This window comes from Anolis carolinensis, chromosome 2 (genome assembly GCF_035594765.1).
Source record: "Anolis carolinensis isolate JA03-04 chromosome 2, rAnoCar3.1.pri, whole genome shotgun sequence".
NCBI classification, from domain to species: Eukaryota; Metazoa; Chordata; class Lepidosauria; order Squamata; family Dactyloidae; genus Anolis; species Anolis carolinensis.
In genome coordinates this window covers 300,052,354-300,067,239 of record NC_085842.1, presented here as the reverse complement: position 1 = coordinate 300,067,239, position 14,886 = coordinate 300,052,354, and the positions used below count along the sequence as shown (strand labels likewise).

Below are 14,886 nucleotides of genomic sequence, written 5' to 3'. Positions count from 1 at the left end.
AAAAGAAATCCATTCTGGGTCATTGAAGTCTTACATCTAAAACAACTAAGCTATCTGTTTCTTTCAACTGCTTTACTACAAAAGAGCTAAATTACAGGGATCAACTTAATTCTCTCTATACATTCAAGTTCAGTTTTTGGGTGGTTGCTTTTTTGTTTGAAGGTAACCCCTTCATGTTCAAAGCAAGCACATTTACTTTGAAAAAAGTCTGGGGGCAATTTATGTTTTGAATGCAGCTGTCCAGTGATAGCAAATAGACATATTAAATGTATGTTTACATCTTGGCTTAATCTTCACACTCACGTTGCTTTTTGTTGGTTATGTATTTTTCTAAATAAAAGGTGAGGATTCAGTTGGATACATAATGTCGATGGAAGAAGCCCCATTAACAGATCTAAGACGACATGATTTTCCTCCTCATGCATTGCCCTCAACTCCCTCTTTTCCAGCTTTCTTGTGTCAGCCAAAGGTTTGCTGTTGAGGGTTGTCCATCCTCTGGAGCAGATTTTGAGCTCTACAGGCTACCGCCTCTTTTTTAATCCACCTGACATTGCCATAACTACTCAGTTGGATCTTGACCAAAGTCCAAAAAGTATCACAAAAATCACAAAAGTCTCAAAAGTGCAAACACTCCATCTTATTACATGCATTGATACAGAGTATATTAGCTATGTTCAACTTAAAATGCCAATCAAGCATAATAAAGTCAACCTATTACATCAATACAGAACCAGTATAGTTTAGTGATTTGAGTGTTGGACTGAGACTTCAGGAGACCAAGGTTTAAATCTCTGCTCAGACATGAATACCTCTTGAGTGACCTTGAGCATGTCACACTCAGTCTCAGAGGAAGGCAACGGCAAACCTACTCTAAACAAATCTTGCCAAGAAAACATCATGATAGGTTCACTTTAGTGATGTCATAAATTGGAAATGACTTGAAGGCAAACAACAACAACAACAACAACAACAACAACAACTGAACCAATGTGATTTAATTATGTGTTGATTTACCATTCAACAATTGATTCAATGGTTCTACTCTAGTTGGGACTAAGGGCCCTTCCAGACAGGCCCTATATCTCAGGATGTGATTCCAGGTTTTCTGCTTTAACCTGGATTATATGAGTCCCCGCTGCCATATAATCTGGGATAAACAGAAAACTTGGGATCAGATTCTGGGATGTAGGGCCTGTCTGGAAGGGCCCTAACCAACAGAAGTCTAATCATATTGTGCTTTGATTTAGGGAAGCTAAAGATGTACTCATGATCTCACTGTGCATTAACCTTAGGAGAGCCAGAGGTTAATAGTGTCCAGCAACATCATGGGAATGCCTTTTGCTTCCCCAAGTCTAACGAGAAGGCATCAGGAAGACAGATGGTTTTTTTTTAGGTTTAATTGAAATGGAATTATCCTTTGGTATTTGCACTTCTGACTCAGTCCCAGTCTAAAAAAAGGTGACATACAGCTGGTGCGAGCTCCAAAGGCCTTTCACCAGCCATGTATCTCTCCTGTAGCTTTCCTCTTAGTCTGGAGATGCTGCGGCCTTCTGCAGCACCAGGCTGAAAGGAGGAGACACATGGTTCTGAAGAGCTCTTGGCAGCTGTGTGCTTCGGCCTCAGCCCTACTTTCAGCTTGGGGATGTGGTGGGCCACCACATCTGCATGCTGATAGGAGGACCGAGGCAGACGAGGGCCAGAGGACTGCCCAGGGGACTGCATCCAGCCTGTGGGCCTGGGTTTGCCCATGCCTGGCCTACACTGACCCTTTAGAGCAGAAGTCCTCACATTTTTTAAGCAGGGGGCTGGTCCACAATCCTTCAGACTGTTGAGGGGCTGAATTATCATTTGAAAAAAAAAAGAACAAATTCCTATGCACACTGCACATGTCCTATTAGTAGTGCAAAGAAAGAAAGAAAGAAAGAAAGAAAGAAAGAAAGAAAGAGAAAGAAAGAAACCCAACAACAATGAAAGAACAATACAATATTTAAAAATAATAATAATTTTAACCAACATTAGGATTTCAATAGGAAGTGTGGGCTTGCTTCTGGTCAATGAGATAATCAAGTAAATTAGGATTGTTGTTGTGTGCCTTCAAGTCATTTCAGTTTTTGGGCGAGCTTAAGTCTAAAACTGAGGGTGGGGGCCAAGTAAATGACCCCGGAGGGCCGCATCCAGCCTACAGCCCTTAGTTTGGGGATCCCTGATTTAGAGGCTAGACAAAGTAGGTAAAATGATTAAAGATACCAATGTCAAATGGTGATAATAATAATAATAATAATAATAATAATAATAATAATAATAATAATAATCATTATCATTATCATTATCATCATCATCATCCAAAATACATCGCACAGTCCTAGACACTTGGGAAGTGTTCGACTTGTGATTTTGTGAAATGAAATCCAGCATATCTATGTTGTTTTCTGTGTCATACAATAAAATAATAATAATAAATGTGTACCCCGCTCTATCTCCTCCTTGGACTCAAATGTGTCAGGATTATAATAGAACTCTCAAGCTGTCCTGGAAAAAGTACATTTTTGCACTGTAGCATGTGTACTAAAAAGCTAACTTCCCCAAGCTGTTATATCATTAAAGTAACATGAAAGTTTCCCCAGATTTGAATGGATTCAGGTAGCTGAGTACACTTGTTATTTCTAATAAGCTTTTTCTGTAGTATTTTCCCACCAATATTGATCTTCTCCTGCACAACATCCATTTTATATTGTTATTTCCAACAACTCTAACCCAGATTCATATTCCAGTGCTCAAACCACTAGACCACAGTGGCAGTCTATGCTCTATGTAAATGTAAATATTTGGACTGATAGTCATGCCTATCCTTAATTTCATTAAATCCAATTGGGAAATAGTGGTTGTTGTGGTTAATCTTTCCAGGATATCCCAACAACATTTAAAATATTATCTATGTCTAATAATTATATACCAAATCAACATAATTTCAGTAAAATATTTAGTTGAAAGTTACAATTATATTAGAAAAAACAAAGTTTTCTAGTATTATTGAACTCTCTTCAATACCTCAACTATGTCAATGAATTGGTCATATTTGTTTTAAATGTTACAGTGGGATTGGACATCAAATATAAAAACTGCAATTAAAAGTCTCCTCAAGCAGGTGCAAGCATTTAAGAAATTAACACAAGGATATAATGTTAAAAGAGATAAAAGGATTTTTTTACAATAAAGTTCAAAAGGGTTGTTTTTGACATTTCTGATGTGGTCTGAGTGTCTAAGCTGTTTAAGAGTAAACATCTGTTGTCTGCAATGATTTTATCTTCTCGATTGATGTGAAGTGCTCAGATAAGTACACAATCTGGAAAAGACCAACGAAAATTAGGAAGAAACATAGGATCAGGGAATTGCTTTACTCTTAACAGCTCGACAGTTGGAATCTTCCTCTGGGCATGGAGTGTGCTTTATATATAAGAGAGCAAATGTCCAAAATTTGGTGAACCCTGGAGACATTTTGTGTCATGTTCTCAAATAGATCTATTCCCCCATATTTCAGGATACAGAAGCAAATCATGACTAATTAATTAAGGCAGTTATCAGCATACGTTAGTGTGCCCCTGACTTTTGGAGTGTCTATGTTTTCCTCAGATGACCATAAAATTTCCCCTATTGCTACACTACAGCATTCCAGCTTTGCATTTACGGTATGTAGCAAAACTTAATTATCAGCATAATGTGTAAAACAGTAGAGTGATTCATTCAGCTGCATGTGTTTGAAATTAAAGAACTTGTGAAACAGTTCCTTTTTATGAAATTGCTAGTAAACATTTTTTTTGAGAATGGAGGAGGGAGAACAAACGCAGTATTACTTTTTCATTAACTGAGCTGGACAAAGATATCATTACATAATTGTTGTGCTGTGCCTATTTGAATTCCTTCATTAAAAAGAAAAGAACTTTCCTAATAGCCTGTTCACTAGAAAACTTGCAAGCGCCTTCCACATTTGGGAGGAGTGGGATTCTCATAAGGGATTGCTGCACCTTGAGTTTTTACCACCATGAGTTTTAGGATACCTTGTTTTCACCTAAAGATAACCACCACACCACTTTTCTCAAAAGGCTTGTTTATACTTCCCCATGTTTCCTCTTAAAAATGTTCCCAGCCACAATCAAGGTGACTATAAATAGAGAGAATATTGTTTTGATATTCTTGCATCTACCTCTCTCAGTAGACCCAGGAGTTTACACAATCTCACTGAGCAAAGGGAGACCAGCAATGCTCACCTTTCTTGTTATTTCCCCCTCCCCTGTCCCATTCATGTTGAAGGAGTAAAGGCGAGCGATACCATAAAGGGGATGAAAAGCTTTAAATATACTCACCCTGCAGGGCAGAGGATAAAGAAGACCACAGCTGTCCAGCTCTTGGTGCTCTGGATCTTATTAACGTCACTGAGCTCTGGAGCTGAGAGCTGAACTTTCCCTGCCGTTAGCAGGCCCCTGAATGAACTGGAGTTCGCCAAACTTTCTGCAGCTAAATAAACTCACTATTACTTGAAGGCTTCCTCCAGAACACAAAAGTACGACAAATGGGATGGTGTGAGTACAATGACCCCATGGAACCATTTGAAGTCTGCAAATTGACTCCTCGGCTCAAGTATATCATGGAAGGAGTGGGAATCTGTCCCTCCCCCTTAGAAGTAACCTGCCTTCCACAATGGAGTATAAAGTGTTGCAGCAGCCGGCACTGCAGTTGTGAAGAGACACTGCTGTATTCCCTTATTGTCTCCTTGTAATCCCTCTTGCGATCAGAGCCATAGAAAAACTCAGCCTACACTTTGGCTGCCTCATTATGTTTCAAGTGGAAAGCAAAAGACACAATTTAAGAGGAGTGTTAAATACCATACCTGCAGGGTATAACATGTACATGAAGCAAGTGTTTGAACTTTTTCATCTTTATGATACATTTCAGGTATTGTTAACAACAACATAAAAAAGTGGTGTGTGTGTGTGTGTGTGTGTGTTTAAAAAGAGGCTCCCTTTGAGGGAGTTAGGTTCACAGTAAACCCGATATCTTTCTGTTGTCCCACTGTTAACAAATGTTAGATGACTTGAAAAGACTCTCTGTAACCTGGGATGTTTGTTATTAACACATATCATGTTATATTTGTGTCTTACAGGTTGACTTTAACCAGCATCAAGGATGGTGGGCTTAAAATATAGTTGTTAACATGACCGTTAGGTGCCTGAACCTGTATGGATTTCTTTTGGACTGAAAACTGAGCAACTGGCGAAGCTTTCGGTTTTAAAAAAAGAAGCTTGTATTTATATAATAAAAATTGCACCATTCATCAGTCAGGTCCCTTCACTCACATACTACGATGTGTTTGCAAAAAAGCTTGACTTATGGTAAGTAATAAAAGTAAAATGACTTCCTTTCTGTCTGCCCCCGGTTCCTTCAGTTTCCCTCTTTCCATCCCTCCCTGGAGTCTATTAAAAGGATAAAAAAGAATATTGGTGGTAAAAGAGAAGCAGCAAATAGCGGATACTGTCAGTTAAGAAATGGCTGGCTACAGTTGGCTCTCAACATTTGTGGGTTTCATTTTTATTATTTGCAGATTTGATTAAAACGTTCTCTAGAAATCTCTAGATCCTCCAGTGCAACTCTGTGATCACTTTCTGGTGAATATTGCAGGTTTTCCTTGGTCAAAGTGACTTTGCCCTATTTCAGGCAAAGTTGGAGGATGCTTCACAGTTTGCTGGAAACTTTGGCTTTGAGGATATCTGGATAACTAGGCTGTGTCTGAGTTAGATTGGTCTACTGTCCAGATAAGACACTGGTACTATCATCCTTCCCTGTCCTCATCAACACACGGAAAAGGTGATGGATCATGTCCTGTCATCACATTCACCACTTACAGCCAGCCACAGAGCTCTGAGCTCCTGGCCATCACAAGTGCCCCATTTTGATATCAACAGAGGCAGTGTGTGATTAGGAAGAAGGAGGCGAAGAAGGAGGGGAAACCTAAACTTTTCGGATCCAGGCTATTTAACCAATCACATCTCTACCTATAAACCAACACGGCCACTGAAGTCAGTGGAGGAGGCCCTCCTCTCAGTCCCACCCCATCTGAGAGAGGGGACCTTCTCCATGAATGCCCTCTGCCGCTGGAACTTCCTCCCCAAAGAATTAAAAATGGCCTCCTCCCTCCTCTCCTTTAAAAAACTTGTAAAGACCCATTTTTGTACTTTAGCTTATGGAGAGACAACTCAATGTATCCTTGTTCGGACACTGGAAATGCACTTAGGCGCTGTTTGGCTGTTGTATATCATCACCACATTATTTTATATAACATTACTCATCATTTTATACTTTTAATTGCACCTTAATGTATTTAGATTCTTTTAATGTAAATGTGTATGATGATATTTATGTGTTTTAACTATTTTTGGTTGTTATTTAAGTTTTTAAGTTTATATTGATGTTATTTATTTGTTGTTTGAATTTGTTTTGTTGCTCACTTTGGCATTGAATGTTTGCCTCCCCCTCCCTGGAAACCATCTTGAGTCCCCCAGGGAGTACTTACTTACTTAGGCGATCCCTTGTAGGATGAGGATGATGGTCCTCCCAATCTGGTGTCTTGTGGGTGTGTCCGTAGGTGGCTGAAGAGACCAATTCTTGATCCACATGTTCTCTCACAGTGAGGACATCAGTTACCAGGTGGAAAGCGGTCCTGGTCAGGGTAGGCTTGATGTGCCTTCCTCTTGGCATGTTTCTCCCTTAAGCCCTCTATTCATGCCAATTCGAACTCTGCAGCACTGCTGGTCACAGTTGATCTCCAGTTGGTGCACTCAAGGGCCAGGACTTCCCAGTTCTCAGTGTCTATGCCACAGTTTTTAAGGTTGGCTTTAAGCCCAACTTTAAATCTCTTTTCCTGTCCACCAGCTTTCCGTTTTCCATTCTTGAGTTGGGAGTATAGTAACCTTCAAATCTCTTGGGAAGACAGGCGGACAAATGTCAGCATGCTGGAAGAAGCAAAGATCACCAGCATTGAAGCAATGCTTCTACACCATCAACTCTGCTGGACTGGCCACGTTGTCCGAATGGGTGGGTTACAGATAAAGTATATTATTATTATTATTATTATTATTATTATTATTATTATTATTGACACAACATCATTGTATGACACAGTAAACAAGATAGACATGCTGGATTTCGTATCACAAAATCACAAGTCGAACACATCCCAAGTGTTTAGGACTGTGTGATGTATTTTCGGATGATGTGTGCAGATCCCAGTAGGGGGCCCTTTTGCAGTTGATGGATAGTAACTTTGTCAATGCCTATTGTTTCCAAATGCTGGTTGAGATCTTTTGGCATGGCACCCAAAGTGCCAATCACCACCGGGACCACCTGTACTGGTTTCTGCCAGAGTCTTTGAAGTTCAATCTTGAGGTCCTGATAGCAGCTGAGTTTTTCCTGCTGTTTTTCATTAACGCAACTGTCACCTGGGATGGCGACAACAATGATCCAAACCTTTTTCCTTTCCACAACTGTGATGTCTGGTGTGTTGTGTTCCAGAACTTTGTCAGTCTAGATTCGGAAGTCCCACAGTATCTTTGCGTGCTCATTCTCCAATACTTTTTCAGGTTTGTGATCCCACCAGTTCTTTACTGCAGGGAGGTGGTACTTGAGACATAAGTTCCAATGAATCATTTGGGCCACATAGTTGTGCCTCTGTTTGTAGTCTGTCTGTGTTATTTTCTTACAGCAGCTGAGGATATGATCAATGGTTTCGTCAGCTTCCTTGCACAGTCTGCATTTTGGGTCATGAGCTGATTTTTCGATCTTGGCCTTAATTGCATATTATTATTATTATTATTATTATTATTATTATTATTATTATTATTATTATTATTATTGACAATAGTGAGGGTCCAATGGTGTCAATGTGGTCTCAGACTGGGTAGACCATGTGGATGCCAATGCAGCACAACAGTGGGTGCAGCAGAGTGTATGTGATCTCCTCCAGCTCTGGTTCAGAGCATTTTGCTCTGGATTGGCCTCAGATTTACCAGCTAACTCATCCATAATAGACTCATCCATTATCCTCCAGTATAATTCTATGTCAGCTTCCAGCCGATGTTGAGTATAGTATTGGGGACCCAGAAATTCTTAGAAAGGTGAAGAAAACAACTGTATTTTAATATGTGGTTTTTCACTTTCATACGTCCCCCTAACCCCAATAAATGTCGTGGACATCATCAGACAGAGGTTTTCCTTCATTTCGACACATTTCAAAGACAAAATCCCACAGATCCTATCAAACGACTCATTACCTGTTCTGTGGGTTGCCTGTGGGATTCCATTTCCACAGTGTGTAGAAATGTGTGGATTTGAAAGATGGGCAAGAATCCACTCCTCTCTCTGTACAGAGAAACACTTAAAACAGATATTTTTCTTGGGATGGGAAGTGGTAGATTTGTCCAATTACCCTCCGTTTTGTGATGTTTCAGTGAGGGCATTCATGTGGGTGATCTGCTAATGCCCCTTGATACTCCCTTTGTCACTATTACTTGGCACACACACAAAAAAAGGACCAGGAAAGTTTTAAAAAAGAATTTATTGCCATAACTGCGCCATTTTGAAGATCTGATATTTTGCCTTATTGAAAGCTTCCTGTTTCACATGCATGGTTGGGGAATATTGCTCTACAAGAGAAGAAGGAAGGTAATGTTGGGGTATGGGTGGTTGGGTGAAATACATCCTTTTTTGGGCTTCCTAAACACATACATCTGCTATTAAACTGGTTATTGTTCCCACTGAGAACTGTGGAATTTTCTTTTTTGAATTCTGAATTTCATTGCTTTGGTCCTGTGAGAGAATGTACTTCTGTAATTGTACCTTTTTATTTTAAAAACCCAAAAGTAAAGAAAAAGAAAGTGACATAAAAGTATTGAGGAGCAAGAAATGGGAGGAGACAACACCCAACCATGTGGTGGGAAATGAAGCAGATGGTTAAGCTAGAAATGGGAGGAGACAATCCTGTATGATGGATGTGAGTGAATTCCATCTTCTTTAAAGACAGAAAGCCATACAAAAAAAAATATTCCACCCTCCTCCTTGTGGGATGAGGTCCTGTATTCAAATTTTGAGAAACTTTCAAGAAGCCACTAGAGTTGACAGCTTATGCATATTTTTCTGGACTTTCAGCGAGACTTAATTGAAACAAAATCCTTAGGATTAAGATGGATTTAAGGGAATGTTTCTGGTTTGAATGAAATCCCAAATCCTGAGCTAAACCAGGCTGCTTCAGATAAATTTGGAATTCACTCAAAATGAGCCAGGAATCCCTGAAGTCACACTGAAGCAAATCTGGAGCTTTCCAAAGCTTTATGAGCAATGGAGAAATTTAGAAGGAGACAGAGCAAACATCCTGATGCTCTTAACATATTCTAACAAAATGAAACTGGATTTTCACCCAACCTATTTGTTTGGCTGTTGTTCCAATTATTCATTTATTTTCTAGTTTATTGCATTCATAAGCTGCCCTTTTTCTAGTGTGGAACTAAAAGTATCTCACAAACAATACAGCTAAAAACATCATAACAAAATGAAAACAAAATTAAAATATTACATTTTTAAAATGATACATTGAACAATATACAATTTTACAAATGAAATAGTGCTGCCCTTATAAGGATTCCTACAAATAATTAGTCATTAAAAACCAACTTAAGCAAGGAAGTTTTGGCCGTCAGCTAATGAAAATACCATCTGGATAATAGGTTCCCTGAAGCTAGTAGTATTGCACCATTATATTATAATCATATCCTCCCTTTCTTCCAGATTATAATATCTTTCCCCCCAAGCCTACTATTCAAACAGTGGCAGCTGATGGCTTCTGTCTGCCTGCTTAGCAATCAACTCCACATTTCTCCCAAAACTGGAACTCAAGAAAGTTTACAAGGTAAAAGGAAATACAATTAAAACACACATTAACAAACAAAAACAACAAAAAAAACACCCATGACTTTTGGACCACTGTCCCTACACTGAGCATGTGAACAGAGGTCCAAAAAGTAGGATGGAAGTTCTAGTTTAAAAAGTAACTCTTCCAAGTTGTGGTCTCTAGAAAGACAACTACTGAGTATTAAGGGTCTGTGATTCAAGCTGTTAAAATACACCATGTTCATTTTTGAATATGATGTTATATTTTTGAGGAGCATTTATATTACAAATATACTTGTTTATCTTTCCTAGGAAAACAGGCTTTTGATCCTCTTTTTGGAAAGGTCACTTGAGGTACATCAGTTGCTAACTTCAGAGAGACTCAAGTTGATTATACTGGGCCAAATGTTATCCTTCTAGTCAACAAAAGTAAGCAGAGAACAGTAGTGGTCATTACTGTTGTATTGGAACAAAAATAAGAAACAAGGATTAAAAGAAACAAACACTGGTAGAAATAATACAAATTGCTTTGGTGCCATAAGCTTTATCAGAACATCACTGAAAATACAACGCTAAATGAATTAAGATACAACAATATACAGTTTAATTTTGAATTTCCCAGTCTTTACTATGACACAATGCTTGCTGGGATAAGTTGCTGTGATTAAATTTTGTAAACCTAATTGTGTCCTGAGATAACATTCTACTAGCTGTTTTTTTTCACAGGACTAGAAATTGTAAATAATAATCATATAGGCATAAAACAGAAACTATGCAAGTACTTTATACATTGTTTTTAAAAATTCAGGAAATATACAATGAAATATACAAAGTCTATATCTTAGCTTTATTCACATTCATTTCTTTTTCATTTCCCCCAACATACATCCAGTGGACTGGATTTGATTGCAAGTTCCGGGGCCGTGGTGGAGGCTCCCTCTTTGGAGGCTTTTAAGCAGAGGCTGGATGGCCATCTGTCGGGGGTGCTTTGAATGCGATTTCCTGCTTCTTAGCAGGGGGTTGGACTGGATGGCCCATGTGGTCTCTTCCAACTCTACTATTCTATGATTCTATGATTCTATGATTCCCCTGTGGATACCAAAGTCCTCAGATGTGCAAGTCTCATTTTATACACTGGCAATGTAAATTGGTGACACTTGTATAAAAAGTCATGGTTTGCTATTTTGATTTTTTTTAAAAAAAAAAATAGAATTTTCAAGCCATGGACAATTGAATCCACGTAGGCAGAATCCACGGATACAGATGGCCAATTGTATAAAAAAGTTTGCTAACTTTATTGATTTTTTAAAATTCTTGCCCAGTCATACTCTGGAGTAACTATGCATGGATACAAATGGTCCCCCTCTCATTTGTCTAAAACAAAATTAGACCTAAAACAAATTTAGAAGTTCTATGATTCCCCAGCACCTCCTTGCACATCATGACAAAAATGGTGTTGCATATATATACCATCTGCTGATTTTGCCACATTCCCTCCAGGCCATTTTAGGCTTTTCAGAGAAAATAGGATACCAACCAGTTCACTTTCTGCTTAAGATTCTCCTGAGCCTGAAGTGTCCCAGAGGGCTGAAAAAATTGAACAAATTGCCACTTTAGCAGGCATAGGGAGGTGTAGAAAAATATATCATTTATTTCATAGGTGCCAGTCCTTCAAGGTTTCGTGTGAGGGTCAATGCAACTGTGACATTTTCTCCTCCCCACCCTAGTGTCTTGACTTCTTTTCCCTGGAGACCTCTTAAATCATAATTTGCCTTGATCTCCTATTTGGCTTCACAATTAAAAGCCTTATTTTTGTATTTTATCTCTGCCTTGAAAAGTAGAGGTACTTTGCACATGGTGCATGTGATACTGTCAAATCTTACCCTTCCAAATCTGATTCTACAAAAATAGTTCAGATCTTATCTAGCCGCAAGTGGTGCAGTGAAGAAGTCATGAGCCTGTCCCTTCCTTTATACTGAATAATTCAAGTGCCTGGAGCTGTGATTTGTTGGTTTATTTTATACCCTGTCTTGCTACACTGCATCTTTCGGTGTTGTTCAAAAATAACACAAAATTTGCACTTTGAATGCTCCTTCAGAAGTCCTGGTAATTGTGACTTTATTCTGCTTCTTCCAGCAATGGCATACGTTATCTCCTCGTATTGTCCCTCCCCACCCCCAGTATTTTTTGTGGATGGTTGGATTACTGCATGAATAAACCTGAATGGATTACATTTAAGTCTGGAATACAGCTATGGGGTTGCTAGGTTAATGAGCATCTGCTGATATCAAGTGTCATACAGCAGGGGGAGGGGGAGAAAGAAAGTTTATCTGGGTAATGGGATCACATGAAAGAAAAATAATCCACCGATCACATGCAGCTAAAATATTTACACCAATTGTTCTTTAAAGAGACTATTTAAGGGGATAGGAACATGAAGCTGATCTTTCCCCTCACTTCTTTCCTTCTCTTTCTTTCACTATGATAAGCAGACTTTTGTGCTAATTCTCCCTACAGTCGATGTCATAGTGTCCAAATGGGCAAGTGGGCAAAGGCTTGAATCTTGCATGGCTCATGGTAGCTATGCTTAGCCATTTACCAGCTCCAAGACCAACAATAGAATAACGAAAGCATTTCACACACTGCCCTTTCATTCCAGGATGAAAATGGAGGTGTGTGTGTGTGTGAAGAGGGTAATAGAAGTGTCTGGTTATGTTGCTGTAGCCAGATATGTAACAACTCCACCAACCTCTGGATTCTAAGCAGCTGGTGTAAATGTTCTGCAACTGACTATGAAAGCATAGCCAGATGCTTCTGTGATTGCTCCCCTCCATCAGGAAAGGAATGGCTGTAATATGTGTGTATAAGAGGAGGCTCCAATGGTTCTATAGTAATCTATAGTCAGTGTGGCTGGAGCCTTTAGTTGCTGCAAAGGGAGAAAGGAAAACCCAACCTCTGAAGTGACCAAAATGAAACATAAGTAGGAATAAGCCAGCTGCGACCATACCTCGAGAAGTCTGATCTGACCACGGTGGTCCATGCCTTAGTTACCTCTAGACTGGATTATTGCAATGCGCTCTACGTGGGGCTGCCTTTGAAGATGGCCCAGAAATTACAATTAGTACAGCGCTCGGCAGCCAGGCTTCTAACTGGAGCAAACTACAGGGCGCGTTCAACGCCTCTATTTAAGGAGCTCCACTGGCTGCCATTTATTTTCCGGGCCCAATTCAAGGTGCAGGTTATCACCTACAAAGCCCTAAACGGTTTGGGACCCACCTACCTTAGAGACCGCATCTCCCCCTATGAACCTGCACGCTCTCTTTGCTCTTCAGGGGAGGCCCTCCTCTTGCTCCCACCACCCTCGCAGTCGCGGTTGGTGGAGACGAGGGAGAGGGCCTTCCCGTCGTGGCCCTCCGGCTCTGGAACTCGCTCCCTAGGGAGATCAGGCAGGCCCGTACCCTACTCTCCTTCCGGAAGAGCCTAAAAACTTGGCTCTTCCAAAAGGCCTCTGAGGATTAATTTTGTAGGCTGATTCATCTGCCCACTCAACAATAGGATGCCTGGCCATAATTACTTGCACTTTATTGATTATTTTAGCCATGAAACTACCTCTCCCATGTGATGTCTTTTGCACTTTGGCCCAGATCTGTTTTTAGCCTCCTGTTTTTAATATTTTATGCAGTATATTGATTTTTATGACTGTTTTACTGATGTTGATGTCTTATTGATGTGAAAAATTGTTTTTACTGTTTTATTGCTGTGATTGTACTTTTATGTCGGACATGGCCCCATGTAAGCCGCTCTGAGTCCCTCCGGGGAGATGGGGAGGGGTATAAAAATAAAGTTGTTGTTGTTGTTATTATTATTATTATTATTATTATTATTATTATTATTATTATTATTATTATTATTTACACCTATTTATGCTATGGATAGGATGCCTATCAAGCTGTAGTAGACTAGGGATGAATGGAACTAGCGATGGGAGGCTGCAACAAAATTAGGGATTTGCCATCCCCAGTAAGAATTCTCACCAACAAATGAAAGTTTCATTCACTCTCCAAATTTCTAACATTGCAGAGAATGAGACATTTTCAACTAGGACTCCTACTGCTATATTCATAAAACTGAAGTTAATGCAATCTTAGTAATGGGAACAGAAAGGGAACAAATCAAACCACTTATTTACTGCTTGTTCAGAAATGCTTTTGTAGAAAATAAATTTTTCTGTCCTTAGTAAAATCTTAATCTATTTGTAGGTTCCCTATGTAACTCTTCTGTTGGTTGACCCTATTTTAAGGATATCAATAAAATTACTTAAGTGAAAAGAATAAGTTATCTGTATTTTCCCAGCTCCTTTTAAAAGTCCTTGTACTATGGCATCTTATGGCAACAAATTCAACAACTTTTGTGGATTTGTTTAAAAATCAAAAAGTGTATCCCACAACTGACCTCTAGGAGCAAACAGCCATCAGTCAGGCTCCACCCACCCACTAATCTGTCACCCCTCCCCCACCCCCCCCGGTCCACCCAACAAACTTTAATAGTATACGGAGATGTCCTTACTACTCCAACTAATTTTTTGCAGGTTCTCTCAAGAACATTATGTAATACATATTTTACTATTTATGGGTTTTCCTGAGGCTCTAAGGTTTCTCCTTATGTAATTCTGAAAATATACTATTGAAATGGAAATTGGATGTCTGTATTTTTGTGGAATCTTACATGTAAAGGGAAGCAACATAATGGGTTCCTGCATGCATATTGATATATTATAGCCTTTAATCTAAAGTTGTAAGAACCATGTGATTCCCATTAATTTTAGAGGATTTGAGTCATTCCCACAGCACATAGCTTTTTGTATGCATTCTGGCTGTGACTCACATTGGTTTTTCCCCAACATTTTGTTATCAGATGATACTTTTTAAAAAATCATGCAAATCACAAAATTCT

At 39.2% G+C, this 14,886-nt stretch overlaps 1 protein-coding gene across 1 annotated transcript in view; it reads right to left on the bottom strand.

The window, feature by feature from the left end:
• fgf10 (fibroblast growth factor 10) overlaps window positions 1-4,697 on the bottom strand; it is a 140,259-nt gene extending 135,562 nt beyond the window's left edge. Inside the window, exon 1 of the mRNA XM_062972426.1 lies at window positions 4,362-4,697. The gene's annotated coding sequence lies outside the window, so the exon portion shown is untranslated. The remainder of the gene's footprint in view (window positions 1-4,361) is intronic.
• Window positions 4,698-14,886: the final 10,189 nt, after the last annotated feature.